At 35.6% G+C, this 25,994-nt stretch overlaps 1 protein-coding gene across 4 annotated transcripts in view; it reads left to right on the top strand.

Annotated features, from left to right (window-relative positions):
- The window catches only part of Csgalnact (Chondroitin sulfate N-acetylgalactosaminyltransferase), a 337,563-nt gene that overhangs the window by 29,913 nt on the left and 281,656 nt on the right, over positions 1-25,994 (top strand). Inside the window, exon 1 of one of the 4 annotated variants that reach the window (XM_074177578.1) lies at positions 6,982-7,286. The exons of the other annotated variants lie outside the window; for them this stretch is intronic. The gene's annotated coding sequence lies outside the window, so the exon portion shown is untranslated. Of the gene's footprint in view, positions 1-6,981; positions 7,287-25,994 lie in introns of those variants that run through there. 4 annotated transcript variants of the gene reach the window in all.

Genomic DNA, 25,994 nt, shown 5'->3' with positions numbered 1-25,994 from the left:
AAAACATGAATAGAAAAAGTGACTGTCATGAATATGATACCAGACAGAAGAATGACTTCCATTTGCACCACTTGCAAAAAAAGCAACATATAAAGAGCCCTCTATATGAGGAGCACATTTGTTCAATTTTTTGCCTGAAGATTTGAAACTCATTACCAATATGAAACATTTCAAACTATCTTTGAAAAAGTTTCTCATCCGCCATGTCTTTTATTTATTAGACGAGTGTAAACAATTTAGCGACTAGACAGTTATGTTCAATGTATTTTAACATCTACCTAATCAGATTTATCATGCATCATGACGCATAAGGGGTTCGCATTTGAAAACGAAAAATCTAGCATTGCACAAAACAATACAAAAACAGCGAAAAACCCAATCCCAACTCTCCGAAATGAGCGTAATAAATTTCTGGCCGCGGATAATTACATTCATAAATAAAAAAAATCTGGAGTAATCGGGCAAAAGGCAAGATCGCAAAAAGGGAGAAACAAAAAGAGGACATCGAGCGGCGGGCATTTTTAACAGTGCTTTACCGACTAAATTGCCGAATATAATGACCGGCATCGGTGACAGATGGCGCTAGTGGCGCTCTACTATTCATAACTCAGTGCGGTGTGCACAGATTGGCTCGGCGATCGCCATTAGTAACGATTTTACGCTTCCCGGTCTTCCCATTTTTATATTCGCAACGGATGCCCTCTGCGACTTTTGCTCTTGTTCGGTTTGTTTTTATGGCGATGGTTCATCGCGCGAGGAAACAACTGAAAATGGATAATTATACGGTTTGTTTTTCATGTTGCATCGAGGTAGTGACGCCTGCCGGATCATCTGGATCAAAACGCATAGAATATCCATGTGGTGATCACTTCCACCATTTCCCCATGTGAAATATAAGGTTGTTTTAAAATTTTGTTCGTTTTAATTTCATGTGTTTTGTAGTTCCATATCTCAATGAATATTTATTCTAATGTGTCGTGGTAGAGAGCATTTTGCACTTTATACCTTGATGCTGTTCATTTTTTTTTTCAAATTTTGAACCAAAGCGCTACCGAAATAGTCCGAAAAATTAACCAGGCATTTGGCAATGATGGTGTTAATGAACGCACTGTTCAACGTTGGTTTGCGAAATTTCTTTCCAGAGATTTTAGTCTAGAAGATGAGCACCGAAGTGGCCGACCTGCAGTAATCTAAGACGAGGATTTGAGAACCCTGGAGGAGACTGGCCTATCACAAACGGTGCTTGGGATGGCGGAAAAACTGGGTATCACCTCCCACGTGGTTTTTGATGGTTTAAAACGTTTTGGAAGTGTCAAAAAGCTCAAAAAGTGAATCCCTCACGATTGGAACTATCAACAAGAAAATTCACGTTTCAAGGCCTGTTCTTTGCCTTCGCACAACCAAAACGATCCTTTCAGTGTTGCCAACTGGAAGAACTATAAGTCGCTACACATGTACCAAAATTCCGCTATATTGCTTCATACTCCGCTACGCTTGTATATCTGACGCAATCATTTGGCGTCCTATCCAAAACTGAATACCACAGAACACAAAACTTACATTTTGTAGTTTGTGTACCGTTCAGATACCATAAAACTGAACTGTCACTAATTTACGGCAATTAATTTTTGAAAGCTGTCGTCTCGACCAAATATATTTCTTAGCTTGAAATAATGATTTTGAAATGTAAATATAAAAATCAATTTGTTCACATACGTATAGTCACACTGAGCTCTTGAGCGATCATTCACGACAGATCTAATCCATCCTTTCAAGTTGGAACAGGCAACCAATATTGAGAAAAAGTTTGTTTTCGAGACTTCCTGTATTTTTTGAACATGTCCCACTCCCATCAATTTCAACTGCGGTAGCTCTATCGCTCGAGTTACAATCAGATGAACTATCTTCCATTTCCACTGTAATTTGTTTCATATAATTTATAATACTCGAGACAGTTGAGACTTTTAGTTTCAAGGTATTATAGGTTATATGGTTTATGATATGAATGAAAATGTCCAAAAATATTCTTCTTCTCGTTCATCATGTAATGGCCTCAGCTACTAAGACTATAACGTATCAGCTGTCAGCTGTCAATTTCGAGTGCTGGCAACTTTGGATCCCTTTTGGACAGTGGTTGGACACCGATGAGCAACCATAAGAAACAATGGTTACTGTATGGTGGCCAGCGGCCAGTATAACGTTCCGCAACCGGGCTGAGATATTACAGTTCAAAGTAGACTTATAAAAACGGAGAAAACTTTTGAAAAAACCTGATATTATGTCAAAAACTTTCGACCTACGGTACTTTTTATTAGGAAGTGGTAAAGGGATTCAATAAGTTTCAGCATTCCATTCACAAAGGTGTTGAGTACAACTCAAGTGACATAACTTGACAATGTCGAGTTGGCACTTCAAGTTTAAAAAAAAATCGAACTGATGCATATGGGAATAAATCAATATTATCTGAAGACTATTGAGAAGAGATCAGCACGTATAAGAAAATAAATATTTGAAAGAAAATATGGAAATATTCATCTCTTCTAAATACCCACACCGTAGTTTCTGGTAAATGACTATCGGGAAACAACTACTTTCTTGGCCAATACCAAGCTGGATATTGTTGTTGTATTTATTCATCTTTCAGATCATTATGATATTAGACATGTCAATAATAAAATTAACAATAAATAACTATATAAATATAAATAAATAAACATATATCTATCAAATAAAACAGGCACTGTACGAAACACTACAAGCGACATACTGATGCACATTTTAAAATCATAGACAAACTATTATTAAACAACATAATATAATTATATACAATTGAAAGGTTTAACATAAAAATATAAGGAAACGCAGTGATAACAAGTTATATCAAGACATCCCTTTGCAGGAACTCATTTAAGCTATAATAACCCCCGTTCGTCAATAATTCTTGAAACTTACTAAGTATAGGTCCTTGACATCCTGTGGCAATGAATTATAAAGTATGATGCCTTTATACCTAAGATATTCCTCGAATGTTGAAGTTTTGTGTTTTGGGATGGTCAAGTGTTTAGTTCGTGTTGCATAATTATGAGTGACTGACTCGTGATTTAAATGAACTATGTTGTAAAGCTTTATAAATATAGATACAGGGTAAAGTTAATATTTTATATTTCGATAATAAAGCTCTACAGATATATCTCGGTGTAATGTCAAATATGATTCTCATGATTATTTTTTGTAGAATAAATACACGCCTTGCGCCAGTAGAAGTACCCCACATTAGTATATTTTGAGCCATGTGAGAATAGGCCAAAGAATAATAGACCATCTTGATACCATCTAAGTCAAGCAACTCTTTGAGCTGGCGTATTGCAAATATTGCCTGATTCAATTTTTTACACACATGATCAATGTGAGGCTCCCAAGACAAGGTTGTATCTAAGTACATACCTAATATGTACTAGGCTGTATCAGATATTTGGGCGTTATTAAGATTCAATGTCTTTCTCAAGGAAAAACCCATGTGAATTATTTTATTTGCATTCAGTTTCAGTTGGTTTCTGTCACACCAAGAAATCAAAGCGTCCATGACTGAGTTTATATTGAATTCTAACTCATTTATTGTGTTACCAGACACTGATATGGTAGTGTCATCTGTGAACATTACGGTGTAACCATGTTTGATATATTTCGTGAGATCATTTATATAGATTGAAAACAGCAGCGGTCCCAATATCGAACCTTGTGGTACACCAAGCATAATATCTTGAATGGATTAAGTCATTCTTATCTGTCAGATAAGAATGACTTAATCCATTCAAGTACGAATCCTCTGATACTGATCATAATTTCATTTCTTACTGAATCAAAGGCTTTCGCTAGATCAAATAAGATTCAGACTACATACTTTCCCTTATCAATGTTATTGTAAATGAACTCAAATTTACTAGCAATAGCTGCAACCAATCTAGCTTTTCTAAAGCTATGTTGCTGATCAGATAAGATTTTGTATTCTTCAAGAAATAGAACAATTCTATTTTCAACTATTTTTGCTAGTAGTTTTGATGACACACTCAATAATGAAATTTGACGATAGTTGTCATAATATTGAATTATATCTGACTAAATAAAATGTCCGTGACAGATTTCGAATCTTGTCAAGTCCAAACCAGTCCAAATTTGCAACACTTTTTTAGTTTTACAGAAGATATATCCTATTTTAGGTCTATTTTCTAATCTATGGTGAAAAAGTTAACAATTCAATGGGCGAACAAGTAAGCAAATGGTTGAACACGCTAAAATGAAGACTAGTGAACGGGTGATGAAGTGAATAAGTTGAGGAAAATCCAGTAGAACACGATAACAATGCAGTTATCGAAAAAGGAACTCGATGAGAAATGTGGACGAGAAATCTGTTATACACAGAATATACCACCCTCAATACAGATATTTTGGAGCTAGTAAGCAAGAAAACAGATGGAAATGGACAAGAGCACAAACCAATGAACAAACAGTGAACAAGTGAACAAGTTGGTGAGTCAACAGTAGGAAAGTGAACAAGAGAACATGCGAACAGTGAACTCTTGTGAGAACGGAACACGGAAATCTAGAAAAAAATATTGAACACCAATATTGAATTTTCCACACAATGAAATTCAAAATTAACCTCAATGCCTACAAATTGGAAATAGTTTGAGTTCACATAAAGCAAACAGATGAACAAATAATGAAGGGACTATTAAACGAATGAACAACCAAGTGAACAGTGAACAAGTGAGCCAGAGAGCAAGTCAACAGACAAATGAGCTAACAAAAGAGTTAGCGAACTAGTGAAAAGGGGAACAAAATAGAGAAGAGCAATGAGGTGAAGCGAAAGAACAAGTGATTGAGTCAACAAGTGAACAACTGAACAAACGAGGGTGATTAAGCGAATAGTGAGTAAGAGAGCAAGTGAACAAGCGGGTAGCTAACAAATGAGCGAATGAACAAGCTAACAAATGGGTTGTTGAATGAGTGAACAAGTGGGGAAGTAACAAGCGAATGATGAAGTGGACAAGCCGCGCCCGCTGTAAGAAAAATCTGTCAAACGGGAGAAGATTTTTTTAGGAAACGGAATTCAAATTTATTTTGATTTTTACCACACAATGAATTGCCGGGATCACAAAATAGCGAATAATGAACAAGTGAGCAAGTGAACAGGTGGCATATGAAGTGGCATATGAACAATTAAAAAAATAATAGATGAACTCTTCAAAAAACAATCGAAACAGTTAGGGATTAGTAAAAGGAGTGCAAGCGAGCAGGTAAATCAAGGAACAAGTGATATATTATCCAGTGACTTCATTAGCGTCAACAGGAGACTATAGAGGGTGGTCCCAGAAGTACAGCCCCAATGAAGAAACAAAAATTTTGGAAAAAAATATATTTATTTTTCAAATAATCTTCTTGCAGCTATCAAAGAGTTTGATCTTCCTCTTGAAGATGATCACATGGTGATCGAAACTCCTGTCGATGTGTTAAAATAACGGTTTGGTGTTGGGAAAAAACTCCAGTAATATTCATTACAAAACAAATACAAAACAACGCAGCGTCTTCAAACTTGAAATATATTCTTTATAGATTGTGTACTTTCTAATACAGCGATATTTTTCAAACAATTACCGCCATCTTTAGGTCAATTATGAATAATAATAATACACGTTTATTAGAAATGAAATGAAAGGTACATAAATATAAGCAGTAAATAAACATGTGAAAAAACCACTATAGGCGGGGCCTGTGCGTGGATGAAATGGGGAAAGGAAATATACATATATATTTCAATATTAAATTCTACAAAAAGGATTTGAAGCTTTATATCTGCTATAAATTATCTGCGAGCGCTTTCGACAGTTGGTAGTACTGTCATCATCTGGCACTCCTCAAACTGTTTGATATGTGGTTCCACTAACGCCTGATATAACGTTCTCATTGCTTTGAAATCTAGAATATACTTAACATTTTTGAGTTTATAAATTAAAAACTGTATTTTCTTAGTGATGTATTCGATTTGTTTATTCCATTTCGGGTTATTGTCTATCATAACACCAAGGTATTTGATCTTATTACAGCTGCATATTGAGATGTCTTCAGTGATTTGCAGGCTATCATAAGAAGGAGTACTTCTCTTATCAATATGTATGGGTAGAAAAAAATGTTTTTTTAAAGTCAATTGTTAAAAGTCTATAGTTGAAAAAGGCTTGAATATTACGGATATCGCTTTCTGCTTGAATTTCAACTGATAGCCACTCTTCATGACTGTAGAAAATTGCAGTATCATCCGCATAAGTAATAATTTGACCACTTGCCTTTATTCTAAATAGATCATTCAAATATATATTGAACAGAAGTGGTCCCAAAACAGTTCCTTGGGGTACACCGTATTCCATTCTTTGAAAATTGCTCCTCACCATCTTCAGTTCAACCCATTGAAATCTATTGGAAAGAAAACTTTCGAATAATTTTAAGGCCACTCCCCTTATGCCGATGTTTTCTAAGCATTCCAGAAGCAAGTCATGACTGACCGTATCGAATGCCTTTGAAAGGTCTATAAATATACATAGAGAGGGTTTTCCTGTAATGTATAACAGAAATAATTTCCATTTTCGCTTCGATGAACTTGATGATGATTTTTTCGAAGTTGAAGAGAAAATCTCGCCTTTTTTTTGATCTTCAATGTTCTGTCCCAAAAACGATACTAGGCTGGATCACGGACACGAGTTTTCGATTCAGATATTCCTGAAGAGAACAAACGAGAGTAAAAAGACGATACCGACCTCTCTTAAAAAACTGACAACAAACATGAAAATGCCATCTCGCTCTGTTTCCGCCAATCCCCTCTATACAGCGTATGCATTCAAGTTCCGAATATCACAGGAAAATTCTCCGAAGGTAAGCATAATCCGCGATTCCCGCGCAAGCTCCAAATTTCGCTATAATGGAGCCTCGCGTTCTAACAGTCCACCTCCAAAATTCGCACGAGCAGTCACTAAAAGGACGGCAGGCATCGCGCGCGTCTTTTTCACAAGGACGCCTCTTCGCGACATCAATATTCGCATAAACAACAACAGTTTACGTAGTGTTCAGGGGTGCTTTGCTTTCGTAGCTTGTTTTTTTTGAAGTACGATGGAAAGTGATGCGAATTCCTCTCCACAGATTACTTGTCGCTTTCATTTATAGGTTAGAATGTGTTGAGCAGAAACACTGGCCGGTTTTGAACTTTGTGCCGTTCCTGCATTGCTGCATCGGCTGAGGTAAGCTTTAGTCGGGTCAATAAATACGTAAAACAGACAATTTTTGGGAGTCCTTTGAAAAAGCTCCAAATTTGAATTTTTTTTTCAGAATTTTTGTTTTTTTAAACAGTGTTTGTAATCAAGAACCTGTTCGAGTGGGGAAAGACATATTTTTGATAATTAAACAATGTGCACGCTTGGTTAAATAGTCTAATGGTCAAATTATCTTTGAAAAAAAAGTTTTTTTTTGCCAAAGTCTCGAATTTGATTGAATTCTTTTTCGAGACTCTGTAACAATTAATTTTATAAAACATACCTGCCACAAACTTTATAACTGTCGACGACAGTGTATGTTTCTATATACATGTATATATATATATATATATATATATATATATATATATATATATATATATATATATGTGTATATGTGTATGTATATATGTGTATATATGTGTGTGTGGGTATATTTATATGAATTTTTCAAGAACACGAGTGTGAATATGTTCCTATTTGACTTGCTACAAATATCTCATGTATATAACGTAAATATCTATCTATCTATCTATCTATCTATCTATCTATCGATTTTAATGTTCTGAAAAGTAATGATAATGAACCAAAAATGAAATTTGTAAAATATGTTCAGGAAAAAGTGGAAAATAATCTAGAATTTCACCACGTTGTCTTTGGACCTTTCATAGTTGGTTGGATGGAAGAGCAATATCTGCCTTGATTTATCATGATATTGAATTCTGCCATTTGTAAGGTTAGGTTAGTCTTTTACTTAGTAACCTCTTTCATTATTATTATAGATTATTTTGAATTCCGTATTGACTCAAACTAACTCTGTTGCAATGGATTTTTTTTTAAATAAATTTTTGGATTGGGGCCGCGTGGCATGTCATCCATTTATGCAGATCTGCAAAATATCTGCATCGAAGAGTTGTCATTTTCATTGCCATTTTCTATACGGTATGTTGACCATATTTTTACTTCCATTCCGGAAATAAACAATCAGAAATATTAGACACTTTTCATCCAAAATTGAGGTTCACTCCGACACCAAAATTATTAAAGATGTAAACCGAATTTCAAAAGTAAACTGGTAACATAACCAACTTTTTCTGAGAGATTTCTGAATTATTACCCTAAACACAGTGAAATCAACGTTATAAGAAAGTTGAATTCAAAAGCAATAATTACCGTTAAGTATTGTTAGTTCCATAACAAAAATCTTCAACTAATCGAGTTTCCTCGTAAAAAATAATTTTCAGGGAGCCCTTATCCAAAAAATAATCAAGGAAAAATTCCTTTCCTCAAAATATCAAGTCATATTTATTATAATTTATGAAATATTCAACATGAACATTGAAAAAAAAAACTGTTTTTTATAAAAAAAGAGCTTGAATTTTGGGCTAAATTTGTTCTTAAATTAATAGAGTATGATTAGGTCGCTAGTTTTTTTTTTTATCGTATTTCAATTAGTTTATAAGCTATGCCTAAAGTTTAAACATGAAAAACCAGGTGAAAATGATGAAGTGAAGGAGAACAAAATTTCTAAAATTCTCTAATAAAGTATACATTTTTTTCCCAAGAAATAATACGTGGTTGTTTTTGTTACACTGTGTAGAAAGAGAAAAAATATATAAACAAATATAACAAATTATTCATTGATTATAAATTATGAAAATTTAAATAAAACAATTTTTTTTATTTATCGAACAGCAAAATAAATTATGAATTTGAAAAAATGGTTTCTTAATATTAATAACAAATGGTAATAAAATTTGTTAATGCACAAATCCGTTTTTAAGCATTAAAACAATTTTTTTGAAAATGTTTTTTTTCAAAATTTTAATTTGCATCAAAAATTATGTTTCCAAAAAATTTTTGGAATCATCTTATAAACAACGCGGTTATTTATAACAATTTTTCAAACAATAGCAGATTCAAATTTTCATCTAGCTACTGGTCATAAAAAACGGATCGATAGTAATATTAAAAAAATATCCCCAGTGAATAATAAAGCTTTTCAATTCTTAAACTGTGTAAATTTTTGATGACAAATTGAAAATTAATAACTTTGTTATTTCTCCAACGGGAATCTAACGAAAAAATCTCAGATTCAACAATTATCACACTTGCAAAGTTTGTGTTTGAGTAAAAAAAAAAACTGCAAAATCAATTTTGATATTTAATAGGTTGAAATGATATTTTTTCGTGAAGGTCCAAAGTTGGCGGGTCTTGCTCAAGCTATAGTACCCGTTTTAGGTCGTATATTCAATCCTGTGAGGAAACTATAAATGTTGGGCCTATAGTTCGGAAAAGTAGGACATTTTATGAAAATTTCCTTCTATTTTTGAATCTTTTTTGAAATTTGAAAAATGTCTGATAGTTTTTGAGATATTGCAAAAAACCAAACCCCATTTTTTCTTCAGTTAATTGTTCATAAATAAATCAATGAAAACCTTGAAATAAGAAAGTTGAGGTTTATTGATTCTTTCCCAAACTTAAGTAAACATTTAACATCAATTCCCAAAGTCAGGTACTTGAAATTGAGGTATTTCAATTTGTAAAAACATATATGAAGCATTGAATATGTAAATTTAAGTTAGTACAGTTAGTGAAAAATCATCAAAGTCTGAGTAGTAGGTACCTGAGGACTTATGAGAAAAAGAATTTAATGGTGCGACTATTTGTTTCGGTGTGTCAGCCGAGAATGACCTTGAAATTGAACCGCGCGATGTTTTGTTTCTAGTCTAGCAGACCGTGTGTAGAAATTACACGGACTTTAGTCGATGTCAGCATTTGATTTATGGACTTCATCAAGCGGGATCTTGTATTAGATAATACCTGCGTGTTGTGCAAATGTCACCGGCGAAAATAGCTATCTCGAAATTTCCTAGATTATTTTAAAGATGTTTGTTTTATTTCCAGCCCGTACGTGCTTGTGTCTCAGACGTCAAGTAGAAAAATTGAGAGTAGAGAGTAGAAATAGAAAAGTATTATTACAATGTGAAGTGGCTGACCTTGAAGTTGGAACGAACTCTTCGTCAATAATTTTATGAGAATAATAAAAATAACGGGACTGATAAAACGATATACCAAAGAGCACATTGCGGAACACAAAAAAGCACTGGGAAATAATTCATTATCAAAGACTAATGTTGATAATAGTAGGTAATAATTTTTTTTCAAGGTAGCACGTCTGTCTTGATAAATTGAAGTGGCTCATATTCATTTACTCATTATACTTCGAAGGAAACAAGTTTAATTCGAAACTAAACTAGCACTTCTCAGTTTAATATTCTTTAAATTATTTCTGCTGCTATAATCATTAGAACTTTGTTGATAACGTTTGTATGCGTTATATGTTTATTAGTGTTTATGTGCCATATTAGTTCATGTTATATAATTACTATATGTTCTTTGGAGTTCTCTGATATACGCAAGTCTATGGATCTTTTCATTGTCGAATAAACATTATTATAACTGTTACTTAGCACAGATTCTATCAAATTAACTCAATACTTATGAAAATGTCAACTAATCTTGTTATCAAACTTTTAGTATCCAATTTGATCAATATTCCAGCTGAACTGCCTTCACCTGATGTCTGTCCCTAGATAGAAAACGCATTCCTCCTTAAACTAACTGTCATCTGTCAACTGTCAAGTGTTTTCTTGACAGAAGTGCTTTGATATACTCGCTTTTATTATCAATAAACTGATGCGACATTGACTTTTTGAAGTTGTCAGATCTAAGCATAAGGTGAAAATTATATTTCCTCAATTTCAGAGATAGAAACCTAATATTTATTTTGCGAAAAGCCGAGTAATTTGAAATTCTTTCTGAACTTCGCGTAATTTCGAATGAGATCCCCGGCATAAATTCAAGAACCAATAAAAAATACTTCTGAAGCGGGAATACTCACTTATGCAAATTTACATTATGAAACGGATTTTTCGAGAACGGCGTCTTACCTGATTTTTATACCGGCTTTCCGGTAATGAACGGATATATTTGATAAATATACACAACTGATGAATGATTGCCCTACAAGGAATTTCTGTTCCGTTTGGAGTTTTGTTGGGGTTATTACGTAATTTAAACGAGACGCCGGAGTTTTATTAATCTTTTACTTTTTTTGACGAGATTAATGGGACTCGTAAAAGTTTCATCCGCGTGCAAAAAGACTATAATTTCGAAATATTCCGCAATATGCCTGCAGAGTATCGCAAGAAAGTAAGATTTATTTGTGTATTTCGTTTTTTGATTTAAGGACTGAAATTTGTTATAAACTAGGAAGGAAGAAATTGAAATTACCGTTACGAATAAACAAGTTGAAACAAGAGAAATAATATTGCGAACAGAAACCATGGTAATGGTAATGATAACCTGCTTTCATGAAAACCATACTTACTTTCCCCATGCCCCCTCCCGGGTTGTGTGCCCAGGTCGCAAGCTCCCTCCTTACGGAATCGTTTCCGCAGGTTTGGACCTGGCGACCCTTTCCTTCCATCCCCGTTTCTTAAGGAAACGGTCCTCAATCCAGCTGCTAGGCACTTCAGCAAGATTGAAATCTAACCTCTTTTGGGTTGGAAACCAGCCTTTAGGTGCTTTCCCTATCTAACTTCGCGTTTTAATTATTATTTGGCTCTTGTTTGTCGCGGTATTCCTAACTGAATTTTTGCATGGGGGCCCCCAAAACTAACGGCGGCCAGAATTATGGTAGACTGGCGTTCCTCAGTGAAGCTGAGAAAATATGATTTGAAAAGTGAAATCGCGGTTTTTGTTGAAAGAGAATATGTGGTTAGTACACTCTAGAATATTATACTTGCCGGAGCCGCCTGACGGCGACTCGTGGGGGCGGTCTCTGGTTTTGTTTCGTCGGCCTTGGATGTTTGTCCCTTTCTCGGAACCTGGGGTCATCCATGTTCAACGCATCGTGTAGATACGAAACGCTGGATTTAAGTGCGATCTGATTCTATCGAACATGCTTTCTGCATGTTCTCTCATATACATGTCCACATATTGCATGTCCAGGTCTAGATCTCTGTATATGAATCTCTTTGGTATATAGTAAGGTGCATTTACGGCGGCCCTTACGCTCGTATTCATAAATGCTTGGATCTTCTTTCTGTATGTCTGCGCACATTGGCCCCAGGCAGTGCTTGCATACAGTATTATTGGCATTAGAATCGTTCTGATCATTAGCAGCTTGACTTTCACTGCCATATTGCTACTTCTTCCTATGATCGGCGCCAGGCGTCTTCTGGCCTGTTTGGCCATTCCTATTCTCTGCTGTACGTGGTCCTGGAATGTTAGTTTCTTGTCTAGGATGACCCCGAGATATGTCGCTTTGTTTGTCCACGGAATCTCTTGTCCGTTGAAGATGACGTTGCCTTCCGGTTGTACGAACCTGCGGGTGAACAGTATCGCCTGACTCTTGTCAGGGTTGATACTGATCTTCCACAGGTTAGCCCACTCCTCTAATCTGCCTGCTGTTGTAGGTATCTCGTAACGAGTGCTTGACTCCTGGATCTCGACAGCAGGCCCGTGTCGTCCGCGTAGAGTGCCAACTTGTTAAAGTTGTTCTCTGCCGTGTATACGGAGTAGAGGTGTGGTGAAAGGACTGCACCTTGCGGGACTCCTGCCTCCAGTAGTCGAACTGTTGATAATTCGTCTACTACTTTGCAGCGGCATCGCCTGTCAGCTAGAAAAGACTGAATTAATCTTACCATTGGTTTTGAGTATCCAAAATCGCTCATCTTGGCTAGTAGCCCGTCGTGCCAAACTCTGTCGAACGCCTTGGAGACGTCTAAGAAGATAGCTCCGGTATTGTGTCCTTTGCCAAGGTTGAAGCCTTCTGTCGCAAAGTCCACTACCCTCAGAACTTGTAGCTCTGTTGTCTGATCTAAAACCGAATTGTTCGTCGGGGAGGATCCCTAACTCTCTGGTTTGTTCTTCTAGTCTCTTCAGGATGACGCGTTCCGCCACTTTGCTTACGGATGGCAGTAAGCTTATTGGCCGGTGGTTCGCTGGAAACAGGTGGTTCTTCTTGGGCTTTGGTATGTGGATTACCGTTGCCTCTTTGAAATGGTACGGGAAGTGTTGCAGTCTGAGTATAGCATTTATGATGTTGGTTATGGCTGCTATACCCTTTCGTGGCAGCACTTTCAGTGCTCGATTTGTTATATTATCTGGGCCTGGTGCTTTCCGAGTAATAAGGCGTCTCAGAATGTCCTTCACTTCCTCAGGCGATGTCGGGGCCAGGGGTTGCGCATTATCTGTCCGTCGGTTGAGCCTCCGTACCGTTCTTTCCACCTGGTTTTCTATTTCTTCTACCTCGTCTGTGAACGGGACGTCATTCTCTTTGCACTGCCTTTCGAAGTTGTCCGCGAATGCTTCCGCCTTCTCATGGTCAGTGTAGACAATTCCTTGCTTGCCATGTATTGGTGGGCAGGGTTGTCGAGGTCCGTTTCTGAGTTTTTTCTGCATTTGCCACGCAGATCTATCTTCTGTGCTCAATTCTTCCAGACGGGTGGTCCACTGTCTTTCTCGGATCGCTTTCAGCTCTTCTTTCAGTATCCTGTTTGCTCTCTGCATGCACCTTTTGTCCATCGGTGCACGTGTTCTTTGGTACTGCCTTTTCAGGCGTCTTTTTATTCTGATAAGTTCCATCGTTTCTGGTGGAAGGTGCTCTTGGAAGTTATAGCGCGAGGCTGGGACTTCCCTCGCGCTTCTTTCCGTTGTTTGTATGATCGCCTGCTGAAGCTGGTCCGTGGCGTTCTCCAGATCTGTTTTTGTCTCGATGCGTGGTATTTCACCCAGCGCGTCGTGTATGGCTCGCTGGAATCTTGTCCAGTCTATGATTCGCTTTGTTGGGTTGTCTGTTTCCACTTCTCCCCTTCCTATTGTGAATAGGATGGGGTTGTGGTCTGACGAACCTTCATCTAGTACTTCCATCTCCGTAGTATCGACCGTACTTACTTTTGGTTGGTTTCCGGGTTTTGCAGCGGTCTTCTTTGGTTACAATATCCAATCGTTTCAACTGCAACTGCGGTAGTCATTTTTAGCGACTGCAGACTTCTCGGTCTGTCCCAATCGGCAGCTCCGCTTGTGCTCGACTAGGCGGGTAACCATACTTACCAAGGTTTCATATTTACAATGTGATGTGACATTTTCCGGACTAGGCCGGAAAAAGCGTCCGGAAAATTGGCTCTGGAAGATTCAGCCAGAGGTCCATAAATCTTCTTGCTATCCATATAATTGTATAGCAACACTGTCATCAGAATAATTGACAAGTGACAGCTACTGCATGATGCAAAGATGGATTGATGGAACGAAGCGATGTTTGTTTGTTACAAATATATTTATTTTATTACTATTTGCATTGATATTAATTGTAAATTCTGCATTCACTGATCTAGCTTTAGCTTATATTATGTATCAAATCAGATGACAACACAAAGTCTCCTTAAACAAAAATCAAGAGGGGTGAGGTGAATGACCCAGGCAGTTGAAACCGCTACCGGTAATAAAAAAAAGAGGGGGTTCAATAAAAATATAACTTTTTTCCTGAGAATAAAAAAATAAAACTCTGAATTATTATCACATATCTGATTAATCATTATAAGGTACATTATCAATTGATTCTTTTTTGTATCTCAGCAAAGCCTTGTCAAGTTTCCAAGCAAAGGATCCCTCTTCATACAATCCCATCCTATATTTAATTGCAAGTATTGCCGAACAAGTCTTTACTGCAAAACAGTTTCTAGTTGTGGATTTCATTGAATTAAGGCTAGAAAATACTCGGTCCACTGCAGCAGAAGGATGTGGCAAGGACATAATAATACGAACAATTATCATTAAATTTGGGTTCACCTAATACATTTTTCTTAATTTGCACTGCCCTTCAGAATGTTTCTCACGGTGAATTAATTTTTGTTTTAGCGCCAGCGGTTTTCGACAGATTTGACATTTGACTGATCTGAAAATTAGGTGTTTTGTGCGACGTGATTGTGATCTATGACTTCTATGAGTTCTATGACAGACGGACACGCGGAACACGCCTATCATAATGAGACGGAAGACAGAGAAAGACAGATTATTCGACTATCGAAGGACGAAGTGATTGAAATTTGTATCAAGTCAAAATGTATGCTTTCCGTCAATGTGGTATGCGTGTACGAAAAAATATTGAATTGTATAGCAATTCGTATAATTGTATAGCTAGGGGCAGCCCTGCTTCCACCAGAAACGTACATTATGTTGTATATGCCAACTATCACTTTAAGACGATTCATTTCCAAAAGTTTCCCAGTGTATATTAAATTCCTAAGAATATAAATGACCCTGATTGAAAATTGCAGCACAATGCACCGAAAATAAAATAAAAACACTCGCCTTGAATACTTTTCAGCGTAATGCATCGTCTCCAAGTCCTTCGAAACAGTGCCCGTAGCAAATTGAATTTCCTCGCAAATACATTTCAAACTATTCTTAAACTATAGAGAAAAACACGCCGCATTCAAAAATATGCAGTTGCCTTTTGCCCCAGAAGAGGGAATTCTAATTTATTCGTGGAACTAATGAAATCGGGGAGGAACTTCGTTAAAAAACGTTAGTTACAAAGGATGTGGATCCTCGCTGCTCCTTGAGAGAGCGGGATTCTGTTAATCATGTCGAATAAAAAGCTCAAAAGATGCCTGACGAGATGGTGGTATGATTATATAAGAGTAATATCTCGCGGAAATGTTCAAAGTCAAAAGAAAATTTATATTTAAGTGGAAATTCTAGAAATATATTCGAAATACATCGTTGGCGTTTCCTGTGTTAGTAGAATTTTCTTTGAAAACTCGTATTCTACTCTTTATTTTTCTTTCTTCTACTTTATTCTACTCTTTTTTGTTATAATAAGACTATTGGGAAAAGTTGTATATAAGAAGACATTAAAAAATTTTTAACGAGGTCTCATCTACATATCCTAGCGTGTTTCAGACGATATACAATGAAAATCAAAAATTCCACCGTTAATACATACCACAATGATACTTTCCGCAGTTTTCGTAATTCCAAAATATCCGTCTTCGACAATCATCCAACTCTACGATAGGATTTTTATTTCATTTTGTCACTCATCAGGATTATTATGGATCTGCAAAAGTTTCTGTCAAACATCCAGTATAAAGTCGATTATCTGCATAATAGCTCAGCTGTATGCGTCGTTCTGTAAGCAGCTTCTTTGAATTTCCTTTCAAACCAATTTCTCCTCGTCGATTATTTTTTGAGCTCGATAGTACGGACTCTCAGGGGCCTCTTCGTTTTATTGATATATCCACATAGTATCCGGTTGTGAGGAAGAGATGGCACTGGTTGTGGCGAATTATTTCTCTTGCGATGCTCTCGTTGACTTCTAGCCAAGGTTACTCATCAGGATCTTTATTATCAAGTATGAAGTCGATTCTCTCCATAATATCTGGATCCACAACATTTTCATCCATTATTTTTGCAACTAACATTACAGAAAATATTTCGGGATGGTTCTTGTACTCCCATATTCAAAAAGTTATTTCTCCTACTCAGCATGGTTTCGTACAACAAAGATCATGTATGACAAATCTTGCATGTTAAAATCAATATCTCTGTACGTACCTGGACAAGCAGAAACAAGCGATGTTGTTTATTTGGACTTTCAAAAAGCCTTCGATCAAATATACCATTATGTTCTTCTCAGCAAATTGACTAAATTGGGACTCTCTCACCAACTGCTTACTCTAATTGAATCATATCTAGTTAACAAAAAACAATTCGTCTAATATGAATCTTTCTAATCAGCTCAGTACATAGTTACATCTGGGGTACCACAAGGTTCTAATCTTGGACCTCTTTTATTTTTAATTTTTATTAATGACTTGGCAACCTCTTTGAATATTCCTAGCCTAAAAATCGACGACATAACTGTCTGCCAACGTGTAGATGTAATCAAATTTTGGTGTAATAATAATCGTTTACAATAGAACGTATCCAAATGTAAAATAATACCATTTACAACAAAAAAGCGAAGTTCAATGTACGATTATTCAATTAACAAAACTACAATCAACCGCGTACACGAGATGAAAGATCTTGGTACAACATACGACAGTAAATTAACATTTACAACACATATAAGGAATATGACTGCTGATGCAAATAGAATTCTTGGATTCATTTACTGAAATGGCAAAAGCTTCAAAAGTATTGCCACCTCAAAATTGCTATATTTTGCGTATGCCAGATCTAAGTTAGAGTATGGCTCTTTGTTATGGAATCCGGTTTACGACTACCAAAAACATCAATTGAGACCGTGCAAAGGAAGTTCCTAAAATACTTATGTCCAAAAGTTGATGGTCAATACCCCACGAGAAGCATCGATCATAACATTTTGTTGACACGATTTGATATGACTTCTTTGGAAAATAGGAGAGTTATCTTTGGTATAAAATTCCTGCATCAATTACTAAACAACAATATTGACAGTACGGTTCTTTTACCCAAGATCAATTTCTTAGTGCCAAGAAGTGAAGGTCGACACAATCTGAAATTCTATTGCGAAGCATCACGCACAGATATTATGCTACGATCACCACTGAATTTTATGTGCAGTAGCTTCAATAAAATCTGTGAACCCTGCGATATTAATTTCGACCCTCTAAACGCCTTGGTATCTTGTATCTACAATCACTTTTAATAATACTATAAATAACTTTTGTGTCAGTACTGTTAAATTGCATGATTTGTAACTTTTTGTATTATGTACTGAATTTTTCAGTCCTCTTTTGTAATTCTACTTGCAAGAATATTTTATATATGTGTATATACTTTGTTTTAGCATTTACTTTTATACATTCCATTATTTTTAATATCTATTTATTCCATATACAGGGTGTTCCTTAAACACATGCTAATATTTAAGGAGGTAATTCTTAGACCCATTTTAAGGAAAAAACGTCCTATGGAGATATGTCCTAAACGCCTTAACTTTTGAGATACAGGGTGGCAAAGTTTTCAAAAATAATCAGTTTTTTAATAATAACTGAGATAATTTTGTAGACATCTTTGGCATATTTGGTACATATGTTCCATGCCTCAAGGCGCCTTTTCTGATGGTACAATTTTCTTAATTTTCTCTGCCAGTGGCGTACGTACGAGTTTTGAAATGTATATTTTTGGCGAAAAAAATACTACGCCACTGCATTATCTTGAATTAAAAATTATTTTTAAAATCTCCATACATTTTTGAGCACATTTGATTTGCTGGGTTTTCTTTGTCCGACGCATGGTTTTCGCTCAAAAAATTAAAAATCGCTTTACTTAAGGATAAATTCCTTAAAAATCTGATGCGGTATCGTGCATCGACTGAAAGCAAACTAAGAGATCAGATTTGTTGCAAAATAATTGAGAATCTAAAGGGTATTTGTTTGTTGTCAGATGCACTGTTCTCAATTAAAATTACGTCATAACGCAGCACCGCTTAATAATTTTTGAAAACATAAATTTAGTTATCCTGGAACAAATGACGTGTAGCAGAATTTATTTACTGCACCTCTTGGAAATATGGAGTTTGTCGATATGTGTTTTCTTTTAAAGATTAAAAGCAGAAAAAACAGCGTACCCACCATAGCAATAAAAAACGAATTATCTGTATGTACAAACGTCAGTAGCTAATATTGATGTTGGTTTAAAGTAAGGTGTTGGTGTTAAAAACTGTCACAGCGCGTTTTGATTGATTTTGAAGTGTTATTGAAGTTATTTTGGTAGTCCGCTGTTTTTCTGAATATCAATAAATATGGTAAATTATACGAATGCGGAAATGGCGCAAATGCATTACGTATGTGGCCTTGCCGATGGTAATGCAACAGAAGCCAGGCGCATTTATCAGGAAAGATATCCTAATCGTGCCTTACCAGATAGCCGAACCTTTTCAAATATTCATCGTCGACTTGGGGAAACTGGTAGTTTCAAGAAAGGGACTCCGGAAGGTAGACCTCGTGTAGTAAGAACTCCTGAAATTGAGGAAGCGGTGCTGCAAGAAATTGAGGAACATCCTGAGACGAGTACGAGGAAGATCGCTAGAACTCTGGATATTTGTCATCAAATTGTTTGGCGTATTTTGGTTGATTTTTTGTTATACCCATACCATATTTCAAGAGTGCAGGCATTACTCCTCAGAGATTTTCCACAGCGTGTGAACTTCAGTCAGTGGTATCTACAAAGTATTGCACTAAATCCGCAGTTTGAGACACAAATTTTGTTCACAGATGAAGCAAATTTTTCTCGGAATGCCATTCAAAATTTCCATAACAATCATGTGTGGGCTGAAGAAAATCCCCATGCAATAACCGAAACCCATTTCCAACACCAATTTTCGGTTAATGTATGGGCAGGAATTATAGGTGATCATCTGATAGGCCCATTTTTTCTACCAGGACGTCTTGATGGTCGTTCTTATTTACACTTTCTCGAAGAAGACTTACCTGGGTTATTGGAAGATGTGCCACTTGCGTTAAGGAATCGAATATGGTACATGCACGATGGCGCCCCTGCTCATTTCAGTGTAATTGTCCGAAACCATTTAAATACAGTTTATCCTAATCGTTGGATATGTCGCGGAGGACCTCAGCAATGGCCAGCAAGATTCCCCGATCTCAACATTTTAGATTTTTTTATGGGGTCACCTTAAAACTCTTGTGTATAAAACTCCCGTTGATACTTTAGAAGATTTAAGAGAGCGAATAGTTGCCTCGTGTGAAACTATACGAAATACGCCGGGAATATTTGAACGGGTGCGTAATTCCATGCGTACAAGGACGGAAGCATGCATACTAAGTGCAGGTGGCCACTTCCAACAATTTTTATAATCAGTTTTGGTATTATTACCAATTAACAAATTTGTGCTATTCGTTTAGACTTACTGTCACAAAATAAAACAAAACTCGTTTTTGTGAAAAATTATTTTTTTTGCAGATTATGTTTTCAAATATTATTAGGGAATTGGTAATGCGTTATGAAGCAATTTTCAGATTCTCATTCATTTTAGAATTGATCTAATTTCTTAATTTGCTTTCTGTCGATTTTTATTTTTTTGAGTGAAAATCATGCGTCGGACAAAGAAATACCAGGAGATCAAATTTTCTCAAAAATGAATGAGGATTTTAAAAATGATTTTATTTTGAAAAGAAAGCATTGGCGTAGTACTTTTTCCCCAAAAATATTCAATGCGAAACCCGTAGGGATGCCACTGTTTGAAAAAATACGAATTTGTGTACATCAGAAAATGTGCCTTGAGGTATGGAACATATGTACCAAATATGCCAAAGATGTCTACAAAATTATCTCAGTTATTATTAAAAAACTGATTATTTTTGAAAACTTTGCCACCCTGTATCTCAAAAGTTAAGGCGTTTAGGACATACGTCCATAGGAAGTTTTTTTCTTAAAATGGGTCTAAGAATTACCCCCTTAAATATTAGCATGTGTTTAAGGAACACCCTGTATACTCTGTAATAATAGCATTTCCTGTAACTGGGTACTCCAGTTGGAAATGAATCGCTTTTTTTTAAGTCATTTTCATTAGAGGTCACAAGGAATCGTCTCCGTTCCTAAAGATCTTGAAACTTTATATAAACGAGACTAAACTACTTTCATTTACACTTATATAATAATTTCTAATTCCACTCAGATATCTCATTGCCGTAATTCAAAATTCATTCAACAGGAATATCGGTAACAGAAACAGAATATGCTTGAAACATAAACATCGGTCCAGATATTATTGCAGCGTTTACAAATATTTCTACTGCAATGATGAATATTTGCTTGTAATGAAGCGAACAGATTGCAATTACAGAGTGATGTAAGAAAAACAGTTTGTAATATCTAAAGTGACAAACATTTTTATCACCATGTAGGCATGATAATTTAAGAGTTTCTTCACGAAGAGAGATTATTCTTTAAATTAAAAGGGGGTATATTTTTAGGAGAGATACTTTTTGGGAAAGAAAGTTTTTGGCGGAATTTATTAAAGCGCGGCAGGTTAATATACAGAGGGATACCTTCTACCCGGTCAAGAACCTCCTTCAAATATGAGCCCCATATATAAGGCCGCCTGTGAGGAATGAAGGATCAGATTAGTAAAAAAAATTGATCATCAGAAATTCTCGAGCGCGTCAGATTAAGGTAGGGTGAGTTAATTACCTGCTAAAAAGTGTATATTCCAGTAATCTGACAATTTGAGAGTGACGTAAAGAAAGGGGAGGGCAGCAAAGTTGTAAAAAAATAACGTCATTTCGACATTCTCGAGCGTAGCTAATTTTTATTTATTTTGAAGGAAATAATTCAAGGATAACAAAAAATATATAATCTGACGATTTCCGCAAGCCGGAAATGAAGTCGATACAGTTTAATGCCTGCAGCTGTGTGATACCTATATTTCCCTCTCCGAGTTTCTATTCTTTATTCACTTTTTCTATATCTATTACTCTCTCACTCCGTCCCCACGCTGAATCCTGTTGCCATGACGCCATCACAGCTGATCACAGATACACGTTCGTGATGAAGATGATGATTAATTAATCAATTAATAGATGGATTTGTCCTACGTGGTAGGAAATCATAATGAAATAATCTTTCCTCCATTAATTAATCAATTAGAAATAATTAATTTTTTTTGAGCATTAAAAAAATATTATTTTCTTATAAATACAAGTATTCTAACTTAAAAAACATACACTTATTTATTTGCATGCTGTTTCTTGAGCTTTTCAATTAATTGAGTTCAATGAATTAAAAAAAAAAAATTAAAAAAATATTCTTTTTGTCAGATTAAGCGAATCCCTCTAGATAATCGTCAGATTATGAGACAGCACGTCTAAAACATAAAGATGAACCATATATATCTTAATCTGACGCGCTTGAGTATTTCAAAATGGCGATTTTTTTTGCACATTATAATAATGGCCGCGAGTTTGCGTCAGATCGAAATCGTCAGATTATTGAATGAAAGCTTTTTTTTGTTGCACTTAATACCCCCTTAGAAAATCTGACGCGCTCGATTAAATTTTATTTCTTTTCACTTTTAACCCTTACGTACAACCACCCACATCATGCTAACGATCAGATTAACATACCAACATTATTAAAAATACGTAGGACATTGATGCTATCAATATCTGACGCGCTCGAGTATGTCCATGCCACCGTATTTTTTTACAAATTTAAAAATCTATAGCGGCTTCCCCCACCGATGAAAAGGTATATATTATATAACATTTTTTTCTTTTTATCATCTAAGCTTTGCAACCTAATATGTCTCAATGACGCTCGAGTAAATCCCCATTTTGCATCGTGGGCTCCCCTGCTATAATTGGTTTTGATAGAGGCGAAGAAACTACCCCAATAACAAGGAGAGAACTATTGGTAGATTGGTAGAAACACTGTCTTCATCCTCTCGGAGGCTTGAATCAGAATCAAGCAGATAAGTCCTCCAGGACGGAGCAATTTGAAGAGGAGGTTAATGTCACGCCGTGGTTGAAGTGTATGCCACTGGCATGAAGAACCATGTAACTAGGCATCGTATCGCCCCAAGCTGCGTGGAACTACCTCCGAAAAGTTAATGCGAAGGTCGAAGTAGAAGCAACAGTGATGCAAGCAAAGCATCGAGTTGTGACTTGTGTTGATGAATGGATTTATTGAAATTTCATACACGTACCACTTATTCATTCATTTATTGGGAACCCAGGCATCGGAATATCACCAATAAAATTGCATGTTCGTAACAATAGTAATTTTAACATGTGTCATTAAGAAAAATAATGATTTTTTTGAATATCACCGTAGTTTTTTCCAGTAATATTCATTACTGTAGTATGATGGGTCGGTGTAACAAACACAGAATTATACTGTGAGTAAAACCACAGTATACTATATACAGTAATCCTACTTCGGGTGATTTTTGGTTTGAATTTTCTACACGCAGACCCAGGAGTTGCAGTCTCAGGTCTGCGCAAACGACGAGTTCAAGACAGGCACGCAACCAAATCGTTTAAACACTGCTCAACATAACAAATATTCATATAAACTGCTCAAAAAAATACAGTCGATGAAAACCATTTCACAAACTACACTTAAACGATTTGATCTCCACTAACTTTATTGAAAATAATCATAACATGTTTCGCTAAAACATTAGCTTTTTCAAATGATTAATAAAGCTAATGTTTTAGCGAAACATGTTATGATTATTTTCAATAAAGTTAGTGGAGATCAAATCGTTTAAGTGTAGTTTGTGAAATTACTATGGATCTTCATCAAGTAACGGCCGAATCATTCAGAAAAAAAAAAGATGAAAACCATGTTGGGCACCTAAGAAAATTGTACAAATGATAGTTTTGCATTTGTGTAATATTCAAGTAACCCAGATTATTTCGACAACGATGAACTATGTTTCGAGTAGATTTTAAAAATTCATGGGATCGGATGTGACAAAATATATTTTAATTTCAACAAGAGAAAAGACAAGATGAAGAACGAGTTTTGTTATTCATGAACCATGGTACTGTGCAAGAGCTCTCTAGGAGGAATACCGTGATAGCATGGTCTGCATTGATAAGGAACACTTCAAAATGGTCCGCAGTTGGGTCCTTGTTCGAATCAGGCGAAGTCCCACTATTTGCAAAGTTGTTTCTCCAAAGTGAGAAGCTTTGCACTTATGTCTGAGGAGACTTGGATTCCGAAACGTAAACAGTCGTAAGGTATTTTTGATAGTCAAATTTACATTATATAAGAAGTTGCTGACTAATAGGACATGTTTCATTTAGAATAACTGTTTTTAATCTACGCAGCAACTTTTCAGGGTTGATTAGACATCTAGACTTGTATAGATTCAAATATCAACATTTGTCAATATATGTCGAGTTATTAGCTAAAGAAGTAGTTGTTTTCTGTCGGAAAACATATATAATGGTATAGTCAAAATGCATTTGGACTTGTCAGTGATTTTATTATCAATTTTTACTTGGATAAAAGCTGGAAGCAGCAAAACAACCTATTATCTCCGAAAACTCTCACATACATTTATAGTTAGTACATACATACAAAAAAATTATTTTTGTATGATTGAACACTACATACTTAATTACTTTTTTACTTCTTCAAGTCCTGAATAGTAACTACATAATTCAGAAAGAATACGCTCTACAGATTGCTTAATCTTGAGTGATGAATTCGATTAGGAATATTTTTAATAATTGGTCCTTAATATAATCGAATCGGCAAACTCGTCCGCCTTCTTGAATTCTCCAATCAATAAATGAATATGCTATATTTGGAGCCAAAAATCACTACAAAGAAATTTCGCATGTATTCGTACCATGGTTCATGAATAACAAAACACGTTCTTTATCTTGTCTTTTTTCTTGTTGAAATGAAAATATATTTTGTCACATTCGAATATGAACATCTGCCGATTCCATGAATTTTTAAAATCTACTTGAAACTTAGTTCATCATTGCCCAAATGATCTGGGTTACTTCAATATTACACAAATGCAAAATTATCATTTGTACAATTTTCTCAGGTGCCCAACATGGTTTTCATAGACTGTTTTTTTTTGAGCAGTTTATATGAATAGTTGTTATGTTGAGCAGTGTATACACGCTTTGGTTGAGATTGTAGTAGGGAGAAATGTCATTAGTGTCAAATACGTCATCATTATAAAAAATGAAACTCCTGGACACCGACATCAAAGGGACCGACGCTGAGTGAAACTACTGTATACAGAAATACTGTGGTAAAACTGTATTCACAAACTGTTTACAACTAATTAACGAGTGATCTAATCCTGTTTCGACCAACGTGTCAGATCGACTGATTGTATTCGCCGCACAGACCATAAACCCTAGACGGTTCACGTAGGTTACTTCACCTTGAATCCCTTTTTTAGTACCGATACAATTCTTAAGATGGCACTGTAAATTTGTTCTTTGGTTTTATGTCACGGACCCACATATATTCTTGTGGTTTGTGATGTATGTCAAAAATAAGAAGAAGAAGAACATGTGCATAATATATAAAAGATGATCATGTGACTCATGTCCAGTGCTGCCGTTAAGGTACTATTGTACCACATTCGGTACTATTCTATGAGTTTGATACGAAGATACTACCCGGATCAATATGTAGACTATTCGGTACTATTTACTATAATCCCAATTTTTTACATTTTCACGTTGACTCCCATCGAGTACAGTAAAAAATAACAACAATATGTGTGGCAACAATGCAATTCCGTGTTTCAAGTTCCAGATCAGCAAATACCGTACTTGTGTCAAAATTGCGAGATATCATCATAACTCTGCATTATTTAATCCTGTGTTCTGTATTGTGCCTGTGAACTGTGGTTCTGTCATCTGTCAGTCAGTCAGCAGAACAGCAGTTTTAACTTCTAACCTCACACCTCACCTTTGAGAAATTGGTTTTATTGTTTTGTCAAAATAAATAGGAATATGGACAGGTAAAAATGAATTTTCGAATTTAGCTATTTAAAAACGTCTTTAGTATTGTTCATTCTATTGTGACAGAAACCTAATTAAAACAAAACACATTTGCAATCATGAAAGAGCAATTCGAAGAAGGAAAAAGACACCTTTTTATCAAATGTTCTGATTATGATCTTTCTCTTAA

Source organism: Leptinotarsa decemlineata, unplaced genomic scaffold (assembly GCF_025532065.1).
Source record: "Leptinotarsa decemlineata unplaced genomic scaffold, Ldec_3_MD MMD2_tig00002974_RagTag_RagTag, whole genome shotgun sequence".
NCBI classification, from domain to species: domain Eukaryota; kingdom Metazoa; phylum Arthropoda; class Insecta; order Coleoptera; family Chrysomelidae; genus Leptinotarsa; species Leptinotarsa decemlineata.
Note: the sequence above shows the minus strand (reverse complement) of the source record. Positions and strands in the feature narration are given on the sequence as shown.